This window comes from Rhineura floridana, chromosome 4, assembly GCF_030035675.1.
Source record: "Rhineura floridana isolate rRhiFlo1 chromosome 4, rRhiFlo1.hap2, whole genome shotgun sequence".
NCBI lineage: Eukaryota > Metazoa > Chordata > Lepidosauria > Squamata > Rhineuridae > Rhineura > Rhineura floridana.
The window spans coordinates 1,459,028-1,484,687 of NC_084483.1; the positions used below are offsets into that span (position 1 = coordinate 1,459,028).

Below are 25,660 nucleotides of genomic sequence, written 5' to 3' on the forward strand. Positions count from 1 at the left end.
TAGATATATTTAAATAGATAAAGACCACTAGAGAACAGATCAGTGAATATGGAGAATCTCCATATATTCAAGAATTCTCAAATTCTGCAAAAGATTGTTTTGGGAATGTGGACTGGCTTCACATTTTGGACACTTACTGTAAATTAGAACACTATGGTAAGCAAAGAGTGAGATCAAGTGAGGATGCATTTGACATAATAAGAGGGACACAATTAACTTTGAGTTTTGAATGAATGATATTTAAATAACCAAGGTTCCAGTGTAGTTTACTTTTTCTACTTAATGACGTTGGTGAGAATATACACTGAACATTTGAGGTAAGTGGGGAATGGGGCAAGGAGGATTACATTTAAGAACAAAATAAGCCCACACAGAGAAAAGAACCAGAAGGAGAGCTGTAAGGCAAATAAAATTGACAGCCTCTCAAAACTCAGGTGGCACTTTCTCTTTCCAGTTAATTACAGTTTTAATTACACGGCTTCTTGTGACTCCTTCATACCTAATAAAGTAGACTCTGTGGGGCGGCAAAGTTGGGTTTTGCTTGAACTGCAGGTGTAAAGCTCAGCATGAGACATAAATCAACTTCTTAAACATGTTGCCAGGATGTGTTCTGGCTTTTTCTTCCTATTCGCTTGTAAAAATATGGTATCTTTTCACCATTTGTCCTTGTAGAAACGCTCAAAGAAGCTCTGTGTTGAATTGTGTCTCTGTATATTTTCACTATGTCTTTGAATATTCTCACCTAATCATGTTCTATTGTCCTGGGACCAGTTTCATGATGTGCAAATTCAGCTAAACAAATGACAAGATGGAAGCTGGATGGTGACTCAATGAATGTGCTCATTCTCAAGAAAGTAAGAGGAAGTTCAACCATCTGCCCACAACACAACTGACATCTTGCTTGTTGGTTTCATGTCAAGAAATCAGCTCAAAGCACCTCAGTTTGAACCAATCTGGAGCTGAGATTGAATTACCATTTACCATGTGGTAATTTACCAATGGTGTGGAGTAGCAGTTTGGTAATCTAGTCATCTCTACCATCCTGTTAAGTGGTAAAAACCTTACCATAGTTCTGCTTCCCTGAATTTCTGATAAGTGCAGAAATCTGGTAAAAAAATTCCTCTCCACTTGGGAAGAAATTGCAGCATTAAATTTCCATCTTCTTTCATGTAGCAATTCTAGACTCTTTAAATTAAAACTGAAATCCACTTGGCACAGTAATTCAAAGTGTTTTGCAAGAAAATCTGTCTGGCAATAAGCAATGACAGCTGAGTTGTACTTTTGCATATTTTTTGCAAAAACTGCTGGGCACTGATTGCTAATGCAGATTCAGGACCAACAGAATTTGCCTTAATATTTTATTTTAATTTTTTATTAACTTTATGGTGCCTTGTTTCTGTTTTGAGTTCCCCAAGACTGCTGCAACATAAACCATACAATCATTTCTCATATTTGTAAGATTGGATGTCTGAAACTTTACAACTCAGCCAAGATGGGACAATAGAGATCAGAGCAGGCTAGGTTCAATGCCTGAGATCAGCAGGGACAGGGAGCAGGTTTAGCCCACATCCTAATGGTGTCCAAAGACACACTTTTTCTTTCTCTCATGTAAGTGGGTCGTTTCTATTTATTCCTAAGGGAAGAGTAACATGCTGTACTTGGGGATCATTGTGATATGGAACTTTTGTAACCTGGCAGTCTGGCTGAAAGGAATACCATGGCTCTCTGTGTGTAATATGTCTTGGTGTACAGAGGACCCCAGACAATTTTTGAAATATGCAAACTTTGTGCATACACACCATGTAGTGCAAGTACAGCAATTCTGCTACTTATAGGAACATAGGAAGCTGCCTTGTATTGAATCAGACCATTGGTCCATCTAGCTCAGTGCTGTCTGCAGTGACTGGCAGGGGCTCTCCAGGGTGTCAGGCAGGGGACATTCCCAATCCTACCTGGAAATGCCAGGGATTGAACCAAGGACCTTTTGTATGCAAAAGAATTTAAAAGAGTATTAGACAAATTCATGGAGGAAAAGGCTATCAATGGCTACTAGCCATGATGATGATGCTCTGCCTACATAGGTGAAGGCAGTATGCTTCTGAATACCAGTTACTGGAAACCACATGGGGGAGAGTATTCTTTGCACTCAGATCCTGCTTGCGGGTTTTCCATGGGCATCTGGTTGGCCACTGTAAGAACAGGACGCTGGTCTAGATGGGCCATTGAAACGCCAGATCGGTGCATAATAAGATCTCCCTCATTCAAGATATAATTGTGGATGAGGCAGCGATCTGGCATGTATAACCGAGACCTAGGTGGGTGGGCAAGGAGGAGTCAGTCTCTCCCAGCTATGTCCACCAGAGTACCTGGTTCAGCATCAGGGTAGACCTGAGGGTCGGGGAGGAGAGGTTGCTGTGGTTTATAGGAGCTCCATCTCCCTCTCAAACACCCTGTCCATGTGACTATTGGTCTGGAGTGTTTGCACCTTGTGTGGGGTCAGCAGGACAGACTGGGGATTCTGTTGGTGTACCACTCACCCCGCTGCCCAACAGACTCCCTAGCTGAGATGACGGAGGTGGTCTTGGGTGTACTGTTGAGATCCCCCAGACTGTTGGTTCTGGGGAATGTCAACATCCATGCCGAGGCCACCTTATCTGGGGCGGCTCAGGATTTCATCGTTTCCATGACAACCATCGGACTGTCCCAACATGCCATTGGCCCAACACATGTAGCAGGGCATACTCTAGACTTGTTTTTGCAACTGGACAGGGAGATGGTGATCTGAATGTGGGGGGCCTTACAACAGTCCCTCTGTCATGGACAGATCACTGCTTGCTGAAGTTTAAACTTACAGCTGCTTTTCCCCTCTGCAAGGGTGGGGGACCTATTAAGTTAGTCTGCCCCCAGAGATTAATGGATCTGGATGGTTTCCAAAGGGCTCTGGGGAGGTTTCCAGCCAATAGGACTGGCACTCCTGTTAAAACCCTGGTTGAACTGTGGAACAGAAATGACCCGGGCGGTTGCCATGATTGCTCCTGAGCGCCCCCTCCTGTGTAGAGTTCGTATGGCCCCATGGTATACCCCAGAGCTGAGAGTGATGAAACAATATAGGAGATGGCTTGAGTGCAGATGGAAATGAACTCCTGGTAGATGCGGTCACACACTGGTACGTGCCTATGGTAAGCTGTATTTAGGGACAGTGAGGGCAGCAAAAAAATCCAACTTTGCTGCCACTATCAAATCATCAATCTGCCGCCCAGCAGAGTTCTTCAGAATTGTCCAGGGGCTATTACACGCTGGCCCCAAGGACATGGTAGAACCATCTGAGGCCCGATGTAATGAATTTGCTAGGCACTTCCAGGATAAAATCTTTAGCATCCGCCAGGACTTAGACTCCAGTGTTATAGCAGGTGAATCAAGCAGGGTATCCAGAGCACAGCCTTGTCCTGATTTCTTGGATGAGTTTAAGTTGGTACAGCTTGAGGATGTTGACAAGGTGCTTGCAACCACTTCTGTGCCGGATCCTTGCCCTTCTTGGCTAATAAAAGCTAGCAGGGATGGAACAGGCAACTGGGCCAGGGAAGTGATTAATGCCTCTCTGCGAGAGGGGGTGGTCCCTGGCTGCCTAAAAGAGGCAGTAGTGAGACCACTCCTGAAGAGACCCTCCCTGGACCCAGAAAAACTTAATAACTATAAGCTGGTAGCAAATGTTCCATTCCTGGGCAAGGTCCTTGAACGAGTGGTTGCAGGGCAGCTCCATCTTGGATGAGACCGATTATCTGGATCCATTTCAGGCCTGGTTTTGGCACAGAAACAGCCTTGGTCGCCCTGTAAGATGACCTCTGTCAGGAGAGAGACAGGGGGAGTGTGACTCTGCTGATTCTCCTTGATCTCTCAGTGGCTTTCGATACCATTGACCATGGTATCCTTCTGGGGAGACTAGCTGAGTTGGGAATGGGAGGGACTGCATGGCGGTGGTTCTGCTCCTACTTGGCGGGTTGGCTCCAGAAGGTGGTGCTTGGGGAACATTGCTTGGCACCCTGGACTCTCCAGTATGGGGTTTCACAGGGGTCAGTTCTGTCCCCCATGCTGTTCAACATCTACATGAAACCGTTGGGTGCGGTCATCCGGAGTTTTGGAGTGCGATGCCATCAGTATGCTGCTGACACGCAGCTCTATTTCTCCTTTTCATCTTCCTCAGGTGAGCCTGTCAATGTGCTGAACCAGTGCCTGGCTGCGACAATGGACTGGATGAGGGCTAATAAACTGAGGCTCAATCCAGAAAAGACCAAGATGCTGCTGGTGGGTGGTTCTTCTGACCGGATGGTGGATGTCCAACCTGTCCTGGATGGGGTTGCACTCCCCCTGAAGGAGCAGGTTCATAGCTTGGGGGTTCTTCTAGAACCATCTCTGTCACTTGAGGTGCAGGTAGCCTCAGTGGCACGAAGTGCCTTCTACCAACTTCAGTTGGTGGCCCAGCTACGCCCCTATCTGAACAGGGATAACCTAGCTTCAGTTGTCCATGCTCTGGAAACCTCCAAGTTAGATCACTGCAATGCACTCTACGTGGGGCTGCCTTTGAAAACGGTTTGGAAGCTGCAGCTTGTGCAATATGCAGCGGCCAGATTAGTAACAGGGACCAGATGGTTCGAACATATAAACCCAATTCTGGCCCACTTGCATTGGCTGCCTGTATGTTTCCGAGCTCGATTCAAGATGCTGGTTTTAACCTATAAAGCCTTACACAGCTTAGGACCACAATACCTGATGGAACGCCTCTCCCGACATGAACCCACCCGTACACTACGCTCAACATCCAAGGCTCTCCTCCAGGTGCCTACTCCGAGGGAAGCTGGGAGTCTGGCAACAAGGGAGAGGGCCTTCTCAGTGGTGGCCCCCAAATTATAGAATGATTTCCATTACGAGGTGTGCCTGGCGCCAACACTGTTATCTTTTGGCGCCATGTCAAGACTTTCCTCTTCTCCCAGGCTTTTTAGCATGTGTTTTAAATTGTTTTTTAAAAATTTTAAATTGTGTTTTTAAATGGTTTCTTGTGTGTTAAAATTTGTATATTTGTTTTTAATGTTTTTAATTGCTGTAAACCACCCAAAGAGCTTCAGCTATGGGGCGGTATATAAATGTAATAAATAAATAAATTGACCTGATCCAGCAGGCTCTTCTTATGTTCACATGATCTACCAGAGATATAGCCCTTCCTCTAAAATACCAAAAGTATTCATGAAGATAATATGCCAGGAGACAAAGAGTGGCATTCAATGCTAGTCCCACTCAGAGTAACATTGATGCTAATGGACATGACTAATTTAGGTTCATTAATTTCAATGGGTCTAGATTAGCTTAGATTAATGCAACCCTAAAACAGAGTATAACTTTAAGTGATTTGTGATTGGATTGCTCATTGTTTTTGTAAAAGCCTAATAGCACCTACAGGTGCAAATCAGAACCACCATGTTGGTAGTGCAGGTGAGGAGACCATTTTCATTGGGAAACTGGAGCAGGGGTCATTCCCCCCCCCAAAGGCACTGTGGGTCTTAATCATATTTCTCCCTATGTAGCTGCTATATAGAGATTCAGAAACAAAAACAGTGGAATCTGGAGATACAATCACAGCATGTCTGTTGTCACATAAAGTTTGGCTCTTAGTGTGGGGTCAATGCAGAAAAATGTGGGGAACAGGAAGAGAACTGCCTGAGAAACCAATTTAGTGAAGAAAGCAATAACACATAAGTAAAGAAAGCCAGGTGTAGATCTTAAGAAGAAGAAGCAAATGATCTTCAGGGACATCATTAGCTGATTAATTTAACCTTGCTATTATCACTATAAAAATCCACTTTGGGAAGAAGAGTTTAAAGGGAAAAGTGGTCCACAAGGAACTGTGTGAGACTCAAGCATAAGCAATTTTGAGTTTTCTCAAGTCTGGTTCACTTGCAGGGAGATTTTAAAGAAACATGATCTGAACAATAATTTAAAGAGCTAATAAGAATGCATGTGTCCATTTGTGTTTGGATGGGAACACTTCTAGGAAAAGCCGGGTTAAATGTGGATAATGAAGCAGCATGGGTTCAGGGGTGCATTTTTCTATGGTTGTTGGCAAGCTGTTCTCCAATTATAGTTACGGAATACAAAATTACATCCAGTTGTACTAAATAACTCTATGAAATGGAAGGAGACTTGTAAAACAATTTATTTTAAAACTTGATATCAGTTATTAGAACTCTAAGCACAGCTCTTTCAATTCCATCTTTGATTTCTTTAACAGTATGGGACTTGGAGAGGAGGCTGGGATTTGTTCTAACCCCCACTGTTTTTTTCTGCAATAAAAATATATCTTTACTAGAAAAGTTCCTCCTACTCTACATTCACCCCATTTAGATTCTTGTAATGTTTTGAGTTCTGAATCTAGAAATCTACAATGATTCTGTTATCACCAATTACTGACATTATGAAATGTCACGATTCTTATTTTGCATTCATTTAAGCTCTAACTGAATTGTCACACACTGTACTTTTTTCATTTCATTTGCCATTTAGCTCCAGCTTTTACATTGTCTCCTTTATGCCCATACCTGCCAACTGAAGATTACATTTCAGTTGATGGAGTGGTCTCTAGTTCACAAAAGCTTATGCTTTTGTTAGACATTAAGGCAGGGAGGAGAACCTGACCCTCCATATATTATTCAATTCCAATTCCCATCAGCCCCAATCAGCATGGCCAATAGTCAGGGATGATGGAAGTTACAGTCAAACAATATCTGGAGGACCACAAACTACTACTCCCTGTATTAAGGTGTCAAAAGACTCAGTTTTGGTTTTGGTGCAACAGACTAAGACAGTTATGCCTCTGAAAATAAAATTATGATTGCCACAGTGCAACTATTGTGGGGGCTCAGACAATTTGTCACATGGGCAGGGATCAGACAATATCCCACAATATCACTGTCCCAGGTTCTGAAAGTCCTTCCATTTTATTGGCAGCCTTGGTCTTCATTGTGGAAGTTGTGCTAACTTGCCTTTGAGATTATGGCATTTGAATGTCGAATTCAGAGTTGTCTACACCAAGGAGTTCTTGGTGGAAGTTTCAGGTATCCTCATAGTTCAATGAAAGATCATAAGTCTTTTGACTTTTTTCAGTCTATAAACTTATACATTAATACAGTGATAAGAAAAATTATTATTCCACAAAGTCATTCCATTTTATTTTGTGGAAATACTACTACTATGATGCAACAACAATTGCATGACCTCCTTGGGCATGAAGCTCAGTGGAACATTCACTGTCTCTCTGCCTAACCTACCTCACAGGGCTGTTAGGTAGATAAAATAAAGTAAAGAAGCTTGTATGTCACCCTGAACTCCTTTGTGTGATTAAAAAATATATAAACATCAAATAATCATTTCAGAATCTTTGAACTTTATGGGTTTAAACTCATTTTTATGATACATATGATAGAGACAGACATGAACACACACACACACACCCTCACTGAAGTCACCGGGAATTGGGTAAATGGTTGTTCTTGAAGGAGAAGGTTTGTAGTCTAGGGTGTTCCTAGATACAGCTCTGTCACTACAAGCCCAAGTGACACTCTAGCTGGTACACCAGCTATAGCCATTCCTAATTTGTGGCTGTCATTTGTGACTGTCCTGTGACTGAAATTGTTTTCACTATTCTTAATACTGAATGTTAAATTGTTGTAACCCACCCTTGGACATGCTAGTGAAGGGCAGGTGGTGGTGATAATGATAATACACAGAAAGAGCATGTCCACAATGACCTATGCCCTGGTAACTTCCAGATTGGATTACTAAAATGCACTCTGAATGGGGCTGCCCTTGAAGATAGTTCAGCTGTTTTAACTAGTGCAGAATGCTGCTGACAGGATGCTAACTGGAAACCCAAGACAAACATCAGTTCAACTGGTTATCAATATGTTCCCAAGCCCAATTCAAAGTGAAGTTCTTAATATATGAAGTCCTAAACAACTTGGGGTTCAAGTTGTGTAAACTTGCCTGTCCCTTAATATCTTTAGGAAACCTCTTGATGGTCATGTTCCTAGTTAAAGTAAAGGAGGTAGGTGCATGGAAGAGGGCCTTCTTTGTGGTGGTGCCCCATCTCTGGAATGACCTCCCCCTGGATGTGCGTCTCTCTATAACCTTATTGTCATTCCACTGGTAGCTGAAGATGCACCTCCCCCCTCTCTCTCTATATTCACATTTCTAGACTGCTTTTAATTTTAAAAAAATCCCAAAGCAGTTTACAAGACGTACCACCAGGAGTCTGTGAGCTTCAGTCTGGTGGCCCGTGGCGTGTTTGTGGTTGAAGACAGAAGATGGGGCATCCATTGTATTGAATATATTGATTCTTCATTCCTTCTTTTATTCCTTATATTGTCTTTTACTGTATTAACATTTTAAATTCTATGGAATGCAATATGTAAGAAATAAAAGAAGCAATAACATACAATTAAAATTGTACACCACCTAGCACTGCACATTACAATCGCTACAACAGGCAGAAAACTCCTTAAGTGATCCGCCAAGACCTTGAACCATTTTCAAATAGTCTGTGGGGACAAAAGTTTGGGAACCACTGAACTGAAGCGTAAATACAGTAAAACAATCCTGGTAAAACTTATCAATACAATAAAAACTATTTTATATGGTATTGTTCTGAATTAGTTTTCACTGTGCTGTCGTATTAGGCTTACTATGTTTGATATATCAGGTATAGTATGTTGCTGGTACTGTTCTATTTCAGACTGTTGTAACCCACCCTGGGACCACTGGTGAACAGCAGGTTTATAAATCCAACCCATCATCATCTAGCATAATTTTAAGCCAATATCACAGAACAAAAACAATACTTTTACTGTGTACACACACCAGCACAGATCCTTGTGTGAGTTTAAGAGGAGCTACACCAAGACATGAGATCTGCATTAGACCATGGTTCTACTGAACATCATCTGTATCTAGGTTCAACCAACTGAGAGTGTGTAAAGCTGGCATGCTCTGAATATGTTCCAGAGGGGTGGCAGTCTTAATTAATCCCCTGCCATGCCATTCCTGGTTTAAGAGTGTAAAAAATCATGTGGCCTTTCCTCTTGCTGCCTTTTGTGTCAGAGTTGGAGCATCAAAGAAGGCACAGGAGTTTATAATGATGGAACACTCGCTACTGGTCTTTCTTCGAAGTTCACCAAGCACACAACCCCATCTGCTGCCTTACCAGTTTGGCAGCTGGTGAACTGAAGCTCAAGGCCACCCAAGGAGAAGTTATGCAGGTGTAGCTTCAGCCACAGGGATGCTATGGTGGAGGAAAGAAAAAAAGGGCATGTTGAATTATCTTTTTCCGCGAGATTATTACAGAGAAACAATGGAATTTCAATGCCAGCTGTTGGCAACCCTGTTAGTATATGCTTCATAGAATACAGAATACTTCCGTTCATGGTAGCTAAGAGAAAAGCCTTCCTCATCCTTCACCATTCATTCCCACTGGAAAAAAATGTATAGCATGGGCAAACATTTAGCATATGGTAAAATGTCACAGGGATTGGCCCATAGGAGGTGTGTGTTGGAGACATCAGCAAATGCAAAAGGTAATAATGCTGTGGAGGTTAAGCTACGGGGAAACCTCCAGTTATCAGCTGTGTTGTCCCAGCACTTTCATAAGGGCCTTTCCAAAGCAGGTTGCTTTAGCTGTAGAAGATGGTATAAATACCAATATATCATACTACAATATAGTACTATAATTAAAAATAACGTCTTCCATACCCCACTGTACTCAATACTAGACAATATTAAATAAACCCACATGCACTTCAGAAATGGGAAACTATGGAAACTAGAGAGACATACAAAAACTGGTAACGAACAAACAGTTTCAGGGTTTTTCTTTCCTCTTTTAGCTGAAGGTTTTTACAAACGATTAGCGTTTGAGGCCATTTGATCTTATACAGGCAGGCAAACAGACTATACTTTTCATCCCCTTGTGGTTTGTTTACCAATGATATGCCCATTGGCATATATTCCAAACGTATCCAATACTGGATGCATTGGAAGAACTGGAAACGAAGGCAAAGATCCATGAAGTCATTTTTGCACACCACTGGCAGACCTCCAACAGGAACAACCTGATCATAGGAGTATATGACCTGATCATCCTGAGTAATAGGCATTGTTGGAGGTAAAGGCTGCCCTGCTAGAATCACACAATGAGCCTGGGATCTTATTACACAGAGGGCTTCAACCATGTGTAAACAAGTTCTATCTGAGAGTTATTTGACAGCCACTTGACTAGCATGGAAAAGTGTTGTTTTTTCCTCCTAGAGTAGCTGCTCAGGACCAGTTAAGTAACCACTGAGTGGCTCTCGAACAATTATGATCTAGAAAGGCCAAGGCCTATGGTATTTGATGACATTGCTTGTACAATGTATTGCTTAAAAGTGCCCTAAGATTTTAAAAAGAATGAGATGTAGAGGGTGTGGAATAGTACCTGTATGGAAAGTAGGGAGAAATCATGTTTCTTGTCACTTGATCTACATCTTTTAAACTAATAGTTATTATTATTTGTTTCTGGTTACTCTGAGTACGAAAGCATTTGGATTACAAAGTAAAATACAACTTGAGTTTTTAACAGACTCTGAAAACAGAGATGCATGCTGAATGCAAACAACAGATGACACTTGTACAACATAGTAAATGTCTATTTAACAGCTAGTGAAGAGCTGTGGTAAGAGACTGAGCTGTGAAAGGAAGTCCCAAATTCATCTCTCATCTCCTATGTTCACCAGATGGCCTTAGACAAGCCACTTTCTCTCTTGGCCCCCACATCTGCAATATGTGTAGAATAATACCACAATTACTTACATGAGATGCACTTTAAACCCATAGAAGTGCTAAGTATTCTTATCATAATATCAATGTGGATAGAGCTTCAGCCAGGCAAAATGACCATGAATTTCACTGAAGTATACAATATTCAGTATCTCTGGAGCGACATTGTGCTGGTGTGATGGTATATATGCAGAGCTTGGAAAAGTTACTTTTTTAAACTACAACTCCCATCAGCCCCAGTCACCATGGCCACTGGATTGGGATGATGGGAGTTGTAGTTCAAAAAAAGTAACTTTTCCAAACTCTGTATATATGTGTGTAGAAGATACTATAGCACTGGAGTTGTGAATTTTCAACACATTGGTTTGAATCCTAACTTTCCTTCCATGAACATTCATGGAACATGCCTTTCTTTACCTCTGCATCCCCTGCTCCAGGGTGGTTGAGGGCCCTTGGGAATGGTGTTGGATCTGATGTAGGGGGCTGCAAATGGGTAGAGGAGTTGGTGGAAATGTCTCCTCTCCTCCATTATGTGAATAAAACCTTCCGTTTGCCACTTTCATATTTCCTGACCTGCCTCAAGGAAGGCCTTGACTGATAGGTTCACTTATACGACCTCTGCATAGATATGTAAAACTCAGAGCAAATTGATGCCATGCCTCTGTGTGGGCTACAGAGATGGTGTTGAACTGACATAGTTACTAAAAGTTTTGTTTTTCCTGGTTCTAAATGCTGAATTTTATCTTATTTTCATTTATTTATCAGTTGAAAAAGGGTAGATTCAATTCTGCCATTCCACTCACACAATTTTTAATCTAGCAGCTGCCACAGCTAACGTAAAAGGATGGAAATCAATTTCTGCAGATATCCCTTTTCCACTGCAGTCCCCTGAAAATCTGGTCTAGAGGGTTGCAAAACCCTCCAGAATGGTATGGTAGGTGGTAGAAAGGCTTACAGGAGATGGAGGTATTGGAGAAAACATCCTCTTAGAGATGTTTGCTAGAATAAAAGTCATTCTGAAAACAGAGTGGCATCATTAAAATTCAGCCTAATATCATTAGGATACAGGGACAATAAACTCTTATAGAATCATAGAACTGTAGAATTGGAAGGGGCCTATACCATGAAGTCCTGCTCAATGCAGGAATCCAAATTAAAGCATACCCCACAGGTGGCTGTCCAGCTGCCTATTGAATGCCTCCAGTGTTGGAGAACCCACCACCTCCCTAGGTAATTGGTTCCATTGTCACACTGCTCTAACAGTTGGGAAGTTTTTCCTGATGTTCAGTCGAAATTTGGCTTCCTTTAACTTGAGCCCATTTTTCTGTGACCTGTACTCTGGGATGATCGAGAAGAGATCCTGGCCCTCCCCTCTGTGACACCCTTCAAGTACTTGAAGAGTGCTAACATATTTCTCTTTCAGTCTTCTCTTCTAAAGTCTAAACATGTCCATTTCTTTCAGTCTCTCCTCACAGGGCTTTGTTTCCAGTCCTCTGATCATTCTTGTAGCCTGCCTCTAAACATACTCCAGTTTGTTTACATCCTTTTTAAAGTGTGGTGTCCAGAACTAAATCACAGGGAAATCACAATTAAAGAAAATTTACCTCCTCCCTTCCCCGGCAAAGAGAAAGAAGTAAAGAAATTTCCTGAAAAGTGAGCCTTAACACAGCCTTGAGAAAGTTAGCAGGAGGGTATTTTGCAACAAACGGTCTCTGATCATCCAGTACTATATAGCTATTGAAAGCTGAGGATTGGACTGGATTGAGCTTTGGTCTTCAACAGCTGCAAGAACACATTCAGCATAAAACCTTGCAATTTGCTTTTAGGGCTAGTTAAACTAAACGGCCCATCCTTATGGAAACGAAACACTAAGAGTTATGAATATAAATTAACAATTTCGGCATATCTTCATGAGATGTTTTTACTATGTACCCAACTCTCATTAATGTTCTCAGTAACATCTTTCAGAAGTTGGCAGTACAAAAGTCACAGGAATTTTAAATATTACAGATGCTGCTTTTAAAGGAACAAATACCTCGATCTATAGCCTTGCCCAGAGTGGTGCTATGTATTAGATTTGCACCCCATTAAACCCTTTTTCTATAGTGGTGGTAAATCTGGGGCTCATTAACATTTAGAGATCCAGTTTGCTCATAGCCAGATGACTCCATCTTATTCTTTGAGATGAATATGCCTTTACAAAAAAAATGTGATAATTGATTACAGAACTGTGCTATTTGCAAATTCATTTTATTGGCCTTTCATTAGCTCAGTACTAGCTCTTGCGGAGCATTTTTAATTAGTGCAGTACAATAAAAGGATCAGAACAACTTTATGGTGGATGCTATTAATAAGAGCAAAGGTAATTTTTAAGTAACCCTTGGGTGAACTGGTGAGAAGAAATCCCCACTCCCATTTCATGTTTGAAAAAGTTTCCTGTGCATTCTCTGCACCAGGAGCATGTGTAGGGCTGTTCAAATGTACCAGCTTTTTCTAAAATGGGGTCTGCATAGGTAGGACTTTTAAAACACAGGACACATTTAAAAAAACAGCCCAACCCCTTTGTTTTACTTACTTCAGCACTGAGATAAGAATGTTCCAAAAGTAGAACATATTCATATGTATGAGTGGATCAAAAACCTGAATATTTGATAAACCAAGGGCTGCTCCAGACTGGTGGTGTTTTGCAGGTATATTCTGCAACATGTCATTGATGCAATAATCGTGCATTTGTGTTTGATTTATACTGGACTATCCACACATAATTCTGCTTTATTAGTTGTTTTACCGTGCTTTCCCAATATTATCACATTGTTGCCATCTGGAGGGTCACTCTTACATTATAGCACAACAAAACGGGGCCCCAAAATCATCCCCTGGCCTGGAATGCCCTGCCCTTATCTTTTAACATGGCTGCTCCAAACCTCTTTACAGATTTGACCCTTCACTTCAGAAAGAGGTCTGAGAAATGAGTAAGAGTAAGAAGATTCTCTACCCTTTCTGTCTACCCTGTGGGCAGATCTTGGAAAAGTTACTTTTTTGAACTACAACTCCCATTAGCCCCAGCCAGCGTGGCCACTGGATTGTGCTGATGGGAGTTGTAGTTCAAAAAAATTCCAAGCTCTGCCTGTGGGCTGCTATAAACTCACTTTGACAGCCAACCCAATTCCAGTGAGTAATAATTGACAGAGAGAAAACACATGTGGTTTGGTCTACCTTCACAGTCAGCAGCTAGGGAACAACAATTGCAGCCACACTTCCAAATATATGGATTCTCTTTTACCACTATTGGGCAAGAAACAAACTGCTATGCAACCAACAAGGTGCATCATCAATGGGTTTAAGGAGGTTGAGCAGAGCACATGGAACCACTGCTGTTGCTTCTATGAATGTAAGGGAGTGAGGTTAAAGGTAAATGAAATGCAAACAGAAACAGAAAAAGAAAATATAGTGATGCTTTCCTAAATGCATAGCATACAAACCACAACAAGATTCCTATGAGTGAGGCAGACAACTTAGCATCCCACAACCAGTCAGAATAAATAACTGAAAACCAAAACTAAAAAAATCTGGCAGCCAGTCAGCCAAGGTCACAGAAATCGCCATACAGCACAACCTGACCCAGGGCTGAAGTTAATGCAGAATGCTGCAGCACAATTGCTGACATGAGTGAGATCCTAGCAGCACATAATACCTCTGCTCTGAAATCTGCCTTGGTTGCCGATTTGTTACCAGGCCAAGTTCAAGGTGTGCTTTCCATGTTATGAGTGCCACATAGTACTTGTTCTGCTCTTGGAAGAAATCAGTCCTGTTAAGTGGCAGCACCTACACTTTGGAACTCCTTGCCTATTGACATTAGGCAGATGCCTCTTTTCAGCACCTGCTAAAATCATTTTTGTTTAGGCAAGCCTATCCAGGCATGTAGAAGCTACTGTGTTTTTAAATCTGTTTTTAACTCATTGTTGGTTTTATTATTTTGAATGTTTTTAAATACCTGTCTTTAACTATTTTTGCCAATAATTTTATTGTTTTAATTCTTTCTGTAAACTGCTTTGAGATTTTTTACAATAAAGTGGTATATACAGGAGGGCCCCACTTTACGGTGCTTCACCTTTTGGCGTTCCGCTATTGTGGTGGCTTTCAATTAGGGAAAGTCCCCGCTTCAAGGCGCTTGTTCCACTTTTACAGCGGTTTTTCTCGTCGCGCACAATTTTTATGTCATTTTCGTGTGACACACACCATTATCTTCAATGGGTTCCGCTTTTCAGCGGTTTCCGCTTTTCGGTGGAAGTCCAGAACAGAACCTGCCGTATAAGCGGGGCCTGCCTGTAAATGTTGTAAATAAAATATATAAATACATTTTGGAGTCACTGTGGCTCTTGAGTCTCTTCCCACTTTTAGGAACAAAGGAATCTGCCTTATACTGACTCAGGCCATTTGGTACCATGTAGCTCCGTACTGATGACCTGGACTAGCATTGGCTCTCTAGGATTCCAGGCAATAGTCTTTTCCAGAAATTGAATTCTGGACCTTTGCATACAAAGCATATGCCCTACCAAGGAGCTACAACCTTACCCCTGTTTTTTAAAGTATCTTTTAAAATTGTTATTTTCAATTCACTCTTGAATGCATATCATACCTAGGGTAGATCCACACCATTCATTTAAAGCACATTCAACACCCATTTGAAGCACATGAATCCCACCACAGAATCATGGGAACTGTAGTTTGTTAACTGTGAGGGGGAAACGACACTTCCCAGGATTCTTTAGGGTAAGTCATGTGCTTTAAATGCGAGTTGGATGTGCTTTAAATGTATTGTGTGGATCTACTTAATAAATTCTGCCTGCATGTAAATTGTTTTAATTAATTTTTCAAAATGGAAATGAGCTATATAAAGTGTAATGGGTGACCATGGGCTACTCACCATCTCTCAAACCCTCAGGATGAAAACAACGGAGAAACATGACCACCCCAAGCAAGAAGGGCAAGCTAAAAATATAGAGGAAAAAATAATCTACAACCATAGTGTGAAATCAAATACTTATTGGGACACAGTATGAAGAAATAATTATATAAGCATGACTATCAAATATGTTTATTATTTACGCAATCTGTAAAGATATTTATAGTGCAATCTGATGTTTGTTTACTCAGAAGCAAGTCTCAATTTATTCAATGGGGCTTACTCAAACAGGGAAGTGTGCAGAGAACTGTAACCTCAAGTGATAAAGAACTTGTTCTTTCAATAAGCCTTTTAAGCTGAGACCTTATCCCCGTCTGTGTTTGTGTTGGAATTGCTTTTTAATGTTTTTAAACCTTTTCTTTTTTTAAAAAAAGTTTTTTAAGATGTTTTGTTTTAATATATTTTAAAGTCTGATTCTATGATGTTTTAAAGTGTTTTTAGTGCTTTTGTTTGCTGCCCTGGGCTCCTACTGGGAGGAAGGGCAGGATATAAATCAAATAATAAACAAATAATAAATAAATAAAGTTCATTCACCCAACCCAAAATTCAGAATCAAGCCACTTCAAGCTGTTTTGCAACTGTTTATACTTGTTTTATGATTATTGGATTTTAAAGGGATTTTTTTCTTATTGTGAGCTGCCTTGGTTTCCAGTCACCAACCCTACCTCACAGGGTTGTTGGAAAGACTATATACACACACTCACTGCAGATGTAAAAATACACCCCATGTAATAGCTTATTGTCAAACCAGTTGGTCATTGCAGAACGTTTTTTAAAAATCAATATTAGTTTCCTACATAATAAAAACTGTGATACCTAAGTACGCCCTGCCTAATTGCTTTAGAAATAGGATTGGAAGGGAAGAGAAAGATTTACAACACAAACACAATTCTTTGCTATGTTCACTCAAAAGTCCCATTAATTTACAGCACAATCCTAACCATGTCTACTCAAAAGTAAGACCTATTGAATTAAATGGATTTACTCCCAGAAAAACGATTAGATTAAAGCTTTCATATTGGGAAGGTGTTCAAAGCACTGCCCTCTTCAACAGCCCAGGGTTTGACTCTTGTACACAAGAGGGAAAAAAACAAAAAGTATATACTTACCCAGTTTATGAGATTTTCAGATAAACAGGGAAAAAACCACCATTTTCTGGCATTGCAATGAGGTCTAGGCACTTCCTGGAGGTCAACAATCACAGCCCTGGCTTCACCTATTGGCTACAATCCTGAAAGGGTGAGGTTAGAGCTAGGAGCTGCTATAACAGATCTAAACAGATTTAACAGTTGGGGGGCTGATGTTTTTGTGTATATCTCGGGAACCAGACCACCTAGAAACTTAATTTTTTAAAAAATTGAAGCTGAGAGTCTGGAAATTGAGGTGAGTCACCCAGAGAGGACCCCCAAAAGCTGGAATATCCAGCCAAAAACCAGACATCTGGTAACCCTAATGGGAACACCTAAACAGGGTTTTCTACTGTTATATTTTCGGTAAGGCTGAGAAATTCAGGAGTAATGACGGCCACCAACTGATGGCTTAAAAGAGAATTAGAAAAAAGAATATAAGGCTGTCAGAGGCTACAGACCACAATGGCTGTTTCCACTGAAGCAGACACCTAAATAGATATATGCCTTTAGTACAGGGAGGAGAAGTGCGCTTTTTTTTTTTAAGTGAGGTCAAAAGGTCAGTCAAAGCAAAAGACAATGGTAGGAGTGCCACAGTATAATTCTGAGTACAAATGAATACACAGTCCAGTCAGTGTGGATGCATGAGTAGTGTCCATTAGTGATGAACAGGCATGACAAGAATTCCAATTCAACAGCATCACATCGGAATTTCCCTTTGAAATGTCTTTGTTGAAGCATAACAACTTCAAGAGGTACTACAGATGTCTCTTTTTGCTTCCTAAAATAAGAAACATGAGTAACACAACAAATGCCCCAAAGTATTCATTCCATCTGTTTCTAATAAATTCATTGCTTACTACAACTCCACAGGTGGTACTACTTGCAATGTATCACTTATGCACCACCACTGGAGAAGCTCCTCTACCCTAAATATACATACACACAAGTAGGTATAATGGGGCAGAAAATGGCATGCCAATATTGCAGTGTGGATTGTGCTATGGATCATAAGGGCAGCCTGCATTGGTCACACTAGAACAGCAGACACATAAGTATTAGGACTGTAACAACCGGGTATATTAATAAGATCATCCAACCCCTTACAAAAGCCCCGTGCAGCTGTTATTGTTGATAGATTTGTTAGGTTAGGCAGCATATTAAAAACAAAACATCATCTTAATTTAGCAAATGCCTGGAAGAAAAGGTATGTCTTTACCTGGTGCTAAAAAAGATGGCAACGAAGACAGCAGACGGACCTCATTGGGGAGCATATTCCACAGATGGGGAGCCACAACTGAAAGGGCTCTCTCCCTTGTCACCACTCTCCAAGCCTCTGGCAGAGGGGGGGCTGGAGAAGGGTCTCAGAGGAAGATCTAAGGGTCTGGGTAGGTTCATCTTGGGAGAGGCATTTCAGAAGATAAGGGGACCTGAGCTGTAAAGAGCTTTATAGGTCAAAACCAGCTCTTTGAATTCAGCTTGGAAGCATACAGGCACCCAATGCAATTGGAACAGGATAGGTGTTATATGCTCTGTTCGCCCTGAACCCATCAACAATTGGACAGCTGCATGCTGCACTAACTGAAGCTTCCAAACCTTTGTCAAAGGCAGTCCCATGTAAAGCGCATTGCAATAACCCAACCTTGAGGTTACCAGAGCATAGATTACTTTAGCTAGGTTATCCTTGTCCAGATAGGGTCATAGTTGGGCCACCAGCCTAAACTGATGGAAGGCACTTTGCACCACTGAGGCCTCCTGTGCCTCAAGCAACACCAGTGGATCCAGGAGAACCCCCAAACTAAGAGCCCACTACTTCAGAGGGAGTGTGACCCCCATCTAGAGCAGGTCGCACACCACTCAGCAGGTCAGAGGAACCATCCACCAACAGCATCTCAGTCTTGTCTGGATTAAGCTTCAGTTTATTGGCCCTTCTCCAGTCCACTATCGCAACCAAGCACTGATTCAGCACATCCACTGCCTCACCTGCAGAAGATGAAAAGAAGAAATAGAGCTGTGTATCATCAGCATACTGATGACAACGGACTCCAAAACTCTGTATGAACCCATTCAGCGGTTTCATGTAGATGTTAAACATGGGGGGGGCAGAACTGACCCTTGCAGGACCCCATACTGGAGAGCCCACAGAGCCAAGCAATGCTCCCCAAGAACCACTTTCTGAAGCCAGCCATCCAAGTAAGAATAGAACTACCGAATGTGGTGCCCCCAATACCTAACTCGAACAGTCACCCCAGAAGGATACCATTGTGGATGGTATCGGAAGCCACTGAAAGATCAAGGAGGATCAACCGAATCACACTTCCCTGTCTCCCTCCTGACACAGGTCATCGTACAGGGTGACCCAAGCAGTTTCCATACCAAACCCAAACCTGAATCCCAACTGGAATGGATCTAGAAAATCTGTCGCCTCCTAGAAATGTCTTCATTTAGTTTTATCTCAGGAATTTACATCTCAACAGAAGAATGCAACCAAGAGATTCTTTTTTGAATCAACAAAACAGAGATGCCCTTCAGCTGAAGAATCAACAGGGAGGCTTATGTCTACACTAGTTGTATAAATCTTTTTGCTCTCCATTTTCCACAGTTACAGATGCAAAATCCAGCAGTCTGGGATAGCATATAGATTTATGACTTGGGATTTATGTACTGGCCTGGCCTGGATAAACTGTGAACTGGTCTGACTTTTGAAGGGAGCAGACAACACAGGGATTTAGAATACAAAAGTAGGATTTGACTGTGGAAAGCATTCTTCATAACAGACCTTCGCAGAAATAAATGGGATTTTTCAGCTTGCCAGACAGCTTTTGGGAATCAGGCCTTTGTGAAACTTATTTTCTTAGTGATTTTAATTTTCACCTACTTCTGCACTTCCTGGTTTTTACTGGGATTGAAAGCTGAAATACCACAAAACAGTTATTCTCCCCATATTTTCTCAAGCCTGGTTTCAGTCAGGAAGTAGTGGTAAAGAATGATACCTCTCTCAAGACAGTTTTAGCACAATTTCCAGAGTTTTAAAATGGTACTGATAGGTTTTACTGAGGCTTAGATAAGCCCTGCATATTTTTAGGGCTATCCAACCAAACATTCAGACTTCTAAGTTGCATCTAAATTGTCTCTGCAATTTCAGGGGAATCTGATAGCTATAAACCAATTCATTTTATTCCCTTTTAAAAAATTGTGACACATTATCTGAGAAAACAAATATACCTGAAAAATATTATAGAACTTTTCCATTTATTCAGTGAGAGAGTTATAAAGTGATATAAGTTTACCAATCTACTGTTCTCAATTTATACCGATTGCTGGAATGGATCCAAAGAGCTTACTCTAGACACCTAAAGTGCATCTAAATGCACATTCAGGGGCTTTGCCAATGTTTGCTTCATACTGCAATGCCTCATCTGCATCAAATGCTTCTCTAGAGAATCCTTCACCACCTTCCTAAATTTTTAGGAGCAACTTTTCAACAGGTGCTATGAAGGATCTGAGAGGTTCTGGGGTGCTAGTAGAGGCCTGTATGCAGCCTTTTGGAAGCCAAACATTTTATGTGTTGGACAAAAACTGACAATTGTCTTGACAGAGGCGGCAAGAATTAAGGCAATTGCATATGCCATCCACTCCAATTTATCAGTTATCAGAGAAATCCTTTGCATTAATTTAAACATTTTCTCTTATACTTGTGATAGGCAAAAGAAACAACTCCAAGGACTAATGAAGGGTAATGTGCACTCCTTCATGACATTTCCTACGACTGCATTTACATCAGCAGCTTCCAGTCACAGTATGTTTAGATCCCAATAATGGTCTTTGCACATCTTTGCCCAAACACCTCAATTAGTTTTTTTTCTGGAATTCCCCCGTTTCCATTCATTTTTGTTGATCTTGGTAGGTGTTTTTCTATAAATATTTACAGTATTTATTTATTACATTTATATCCCATTTTTCCTCTCAGGAGCTTAAGGTGGCATGTTCTCCTCCCTCTCCATTTTATCCTCATAATAACCCTATGAGGTGGGATAAGCTGAGGACTGTGACTGGCCCAACATCACCCAGCAAACTTCATGACTGAGTGGAGATTTGAACCCTGGTCTCCCAGGTCCTGGTCCAGCACTCTAACCACTACACCACACTGGCTTATATCCTTGCCCAAGTTATTACATTTACAGTGTTCACTTGTTCACATGTTTTACTGTGAAGCATTTAAGCAAACCTTTAAATATTTAAACTGTGTTGATAATTTTGCAATAGGGCAAAACATAAACCAAGGCTTACCTTACGGCAAATAAATTAAAATCCGCATATAGGCAGCACAAAAGCCTCATTCGTCATATCATCAAATGCTGAGAAACAAATTGTTAGCAAATGTCTTGACAGATTCTCATTTGTTCCCAGGTATCTCTATCAGCAATTTTCACCTATGGAACTAATACTGATATGACAATTTGGTGTAACTGTTTTAAATGTAAAAGTACTTCCATTGTAATATTAACTAGGGGAGGGATCAAGATTAAACCCCCAAATTTATACTCTTTATGCATGTTTATTTTAAGTAAATGTTTCAAAGTTGTGAGATGAAAATGGTCTTCTAAATCCACATGATGAAAAAAGTCTAAGTCTGGAATGTTCGTGTGTGTGGAAGGAGACAACTCCTGTCATGTGACTGAAAACCTTTAATTCAACTGCTTGCCAGTATTTGCCTGAACTAAAGCCAGTTGATTTACACTTCTTTCATGTAACTACCCCCCCAAAAAAAAAAAACCTGAGGAGGGAATTGGCTTTAAAATAATTGCTTTCTCTGCTTTGCTTTTCTGCAGAGGCCTGTCAAGTAACTGAAGTTTTCACTTCTTTTCCAACTCAGGAAGGGAAAGGCTCTCAGTGTAATGGCTTCTATCACTGGTACATCTGCAGTATGTTACACCTCACCTGAATAAAAGTGAAAAAGGAAAGCTGTGTAACAGCAGGTCCCATTTACACCAGATATCAGAGAGCTGGAGAGGTGACTAGGCGAGCAATGTGAGGAAAAGTCGGGATGAACTGAGGAGGAAAGTCTTTGTGAAGTTTGGTATGTTTGTGTAGGTGCAAAATGTCAGTCAGTTCTGCTTTCTTTGCTCAGGGAAAAGCAGCCAGCATGTAGCAATTAATTTTCTTTAATCACTAGATTACTTGTTTGTGAAATTTCTGCATCTTTTTCCAGTCTGTGCTGGATCCCAACATGAAAGCTTATCTACTTGGATGTTAAGAATGAGGTAAATAAATTTCCTAGAGTAACACCCAGTCTCTCTGGTTTATGTTCATGAGAGCCTGTCAAAGCCACCCAAAGATTTAGATTATTGTAAAATGAGAATTTCCATATATGTGGAGAGGTAGGTACCAATAATCCAAGCATAATTTGGCGAACATTAGCACCAAATTTATTTGATGCAGTAATTCATTTTTATGGAAAGAGTGGTAAGGCAATTTCAACATCATCTCATCTGATCCTTTCGAACTTTGTCTTTTAAGTTGTTGAGGAATTGGGAACCAAAACAACCCGTTGTAGTTGGGAGGCATCAGAACAGCATGTTAGAATGTAAGTGAAATGTCTTTGTTTATTTTCACTGTCTCTAAGGTAATAAAATGCATTTTTTTTACTGATTTGTATATAAACAGTGGGAGGGGAAAGGTGATCATTCCAAAGTTAAACTCATCTTTTAGAGACCAATGTTCAGTAACAAGAGTTCCCTCCCCCCTGCCTTACAAAGAGGTGTGTTGGCATTTTAATTTTGTTTCTAGGAAAGCGCCTGCTGTTCTACAGACTCTGTTTGTTCTGCCTTTTCTTTCTTTCCCCTCCACATTGCTTATCTGAATATATATGCCTGCCCTTTGCTCAGATTTATGGGTTGGGGCAGTGCTGTGTGTATTTACAGTCTGCTGACCTGAGGACCTGGAGCTGAACAAGCGAAGGAGGAAACCAAGGCCCATTCCATAAACAGAGACAGATATGAGGGGGAGGAAGGAGGCACTGCGAGCACTTAACATTTTTAACTTCTTGACCAAGTGAAGGAATTAGCAATTAGATTAGAAACAAAAGAAAAATGAGACGTTAAAGATGTTTTGGGGGAGTAAGAGATCTATTGGGGATCTGGAGTGTATCCAGTATTTGTTAAAAGAGAACAAATGGCAAGAAAGTTGTAATAAACTTATTGAAATTGTTAAAAATAAATAAATAAAGGTCTGAACAAGATTTCAAAAAAAATTAGAGGCATTTCAATCAAAACCACTCTGAGGCAGAATTTGATAATTACAAATATTTCCTATTTTTATGTGTCTTTCAGAGGTTTTGCAGGTCAAGATTTTGTTTGGATCAGTTGGGCTAAAGCTAAACATGGGAATGTCTTCACACTGTAGACAGTGAATGCTGAAAAAGTGACAACGACCTGAATCCATAAAGGAAATGTAAGTTTGGAGAGGACCTGCAAGTCACACAATGAAAACACTGTATTCCTACGATGAGCATTTTGGATGAAGCACTAAATAAAATGACAAGAGTTGATTCCAAATTACCTTTCGCTATAAACAAACCAATGCCTGAACCAAACTGAATATAATAGATATGTCTAAGCACTAACCAACATTTGAATTTTTATTTTATAGAAATGTCATAAATGTTTATTTTACAGAAATGTCATAAAACTTAAATTCTCTTTGTTAGTATGGATAGAGTTCTGTTATAAATTATTTCCCATTAGTTTGCATGTGTTATAATTCCTTTTAAAACAAGTTGCACGCAAATTTGCCCTCTCTTTACAACTCTAGATAATCCATTTAAATGTTGTTGCTTTTCACTCACCAGATTATGACTCATTTACCTGCACACAATTCAAAGTTATACTTTGTGATTGAACCCATGGGTGGGGGCAATGTTGCAATTATAAGGCTTTTTAACTGCGAATCACACCTGGATAGAAAAATAATATAATATTGCATTAAAGATTGGACTTGTTTTTATATAACTATAGACATTTAGTATTGTTCTCATCAGTACATAACTGAGAAGTGCCAATTTCATAACCAAATGGATGACTGAGGCAGATGTAGGTGAATAATATAATGTGGAAAACATTCCTCGCTGAGATTTATTTATTTATTAAAATATTTTAAGATAAACATTGCAGCTCATTACTTGAAGCAATACAGGCTGAAAATGCAGTCCAGGGAGGCTCTGCCTGTGAGAATTTCGGAGGCTATTACTCAGCTACTAACCCTAGCCTGCATTTATTGTGTGCGCTGAGTTCCATTTGCCAATCAAATAATCCCCCCCTCATACGGTGCAGCCCATAGCAACAGTACATTTGGCTGCAACGATTTCGAACAGAGGCCCGTCTCTATATGCCAGGGGAGGAAAAGGCACCACAAAGAACATTGAGATGAATTACTCTATTTTATGAGCCATAAAAGTTTTATTCATCTTGACACTGAAACAGGTTTAGGCAGTGAGTTGACACGCCTTAAATAAATAAGTGGAATTAATTCCCCAGCTCTTGAAACAATAGACGCATGCCTGTACTACTGAGAGCTGCCTCAGTTGTTTCTTCTTGCTGCTTGATATTGATATTATTTGTGTGTGTGTTTTCCTGTGCAGCTTCCTCAGGGGCCTGCTTGATCCACTTCACATTCTTAGCCTGTTTTATTAGAGGTTGGAAAAGGTTCAAGACCTGGTTGTACCGCTGCACCCACCGACAGCTAAGGAACCAGTTTGGCGTCTGGTTCATCTGTTCTTTTACTCCTGACCTTCAAATCAACTTTCACCCCTGACCCTCGGAGGCATCTATCATGACAAGAGGCTGTTTAACACAAATGCTGCCCATTTATAGGGGAAGAGAGTCAGAAGGTTTCCTTTTTATGAAGAATTTGGGGGTTTGTTTTTTTTATTCCACCCTTCTTTTCTGTCACCACAGGTGAAATCCCTCCTAGCAGCTGGCTTATGAAATAATGTGAGGGGAGGCCTTAATGAGCTGAAAGCACCCTCAGCTGGAGATAAATATATGCAAATGAGATGCACAAACAAAGGCGCCTGGACAGAGAAATATCTGCAATTCCAGCAAAATGCTGCCTGAAGCTAGAAGGTGAACAGCTTTGATAAAATGGTAACAGAAAGCACCTTTTTATCCTCAAGCTTGTTTTACATTGCAATAGACCATTGTCATTGTAACCCATCTGAGCACGCAGAGGTTTCTGCACTGTTTGGAGGTGGGGGGGGGGGAACCGGTTAAACACTTGTTTTTCTTGAAATATAAACAATATGTCTTTTTTAAAAAAAACAACCTTAGTTTTGGAAATGGGTAGTTTTTCTTACAATTTTGGAGATTGCCAAGTTTATTTTGCCTGTTCCTAGTCTTAGGACACTGTATTCAATATACTCATTTGTTTTGTATATTTCATCTCCTGATAAATGTTACTGCATAAAGAAGATTATTATGTTCTTTAAGATTGTAAGATTTTATTGAGGTAAAACTCCAAGGAGACAACTAGTAAGAATCAGCAATGGGGCATTGGGGGGGGGGAGGTGGAGAAACCAGACACTTGAACATTTGCGGAGGAGCACCCGAACAACCAGCATTAATGAAGGCAATCAAGTCTTTAAAGCTAATTCAAAGGCAGACATGTAACATGCTGATTTTAATAAGGTTTTTAAAAGGCAATCTCTAACTTTTAA

At 40.7% G+C, this 25,660-nt stretch overlaps 1 long non-coding RNA gene across 2 annotated transcripts in view; it reads left to right on the top strand.

Annotated features, from left to right (window-relative positions):
* The window catches only part of LOC133384237 (uncharacterized), a 51,288-nt gene extending 26,137 nt beyond the window's left edge, over positions 1–25,151 (top strand). The window contains exons 1-3 of one of the 2 annotated variants that reach the window (XR_009762462.1): positions 22,465–22,534; positions 23,280–23,400; positions 24,587–25,151. This is a non-coding gene — a long non-coding RNA (uncharacterized LOC133384237). Of the gene's footprint in view, positions 1–22,464; positions 22,535–23,279; positions 23,401–24,586 lie in introns of those variants that run through there. The other variant, XR_009762463.1, reaches the window with a different exon arrangement.
* Positions 25,152–25,660: the final 509 nt, after the last annotated feature.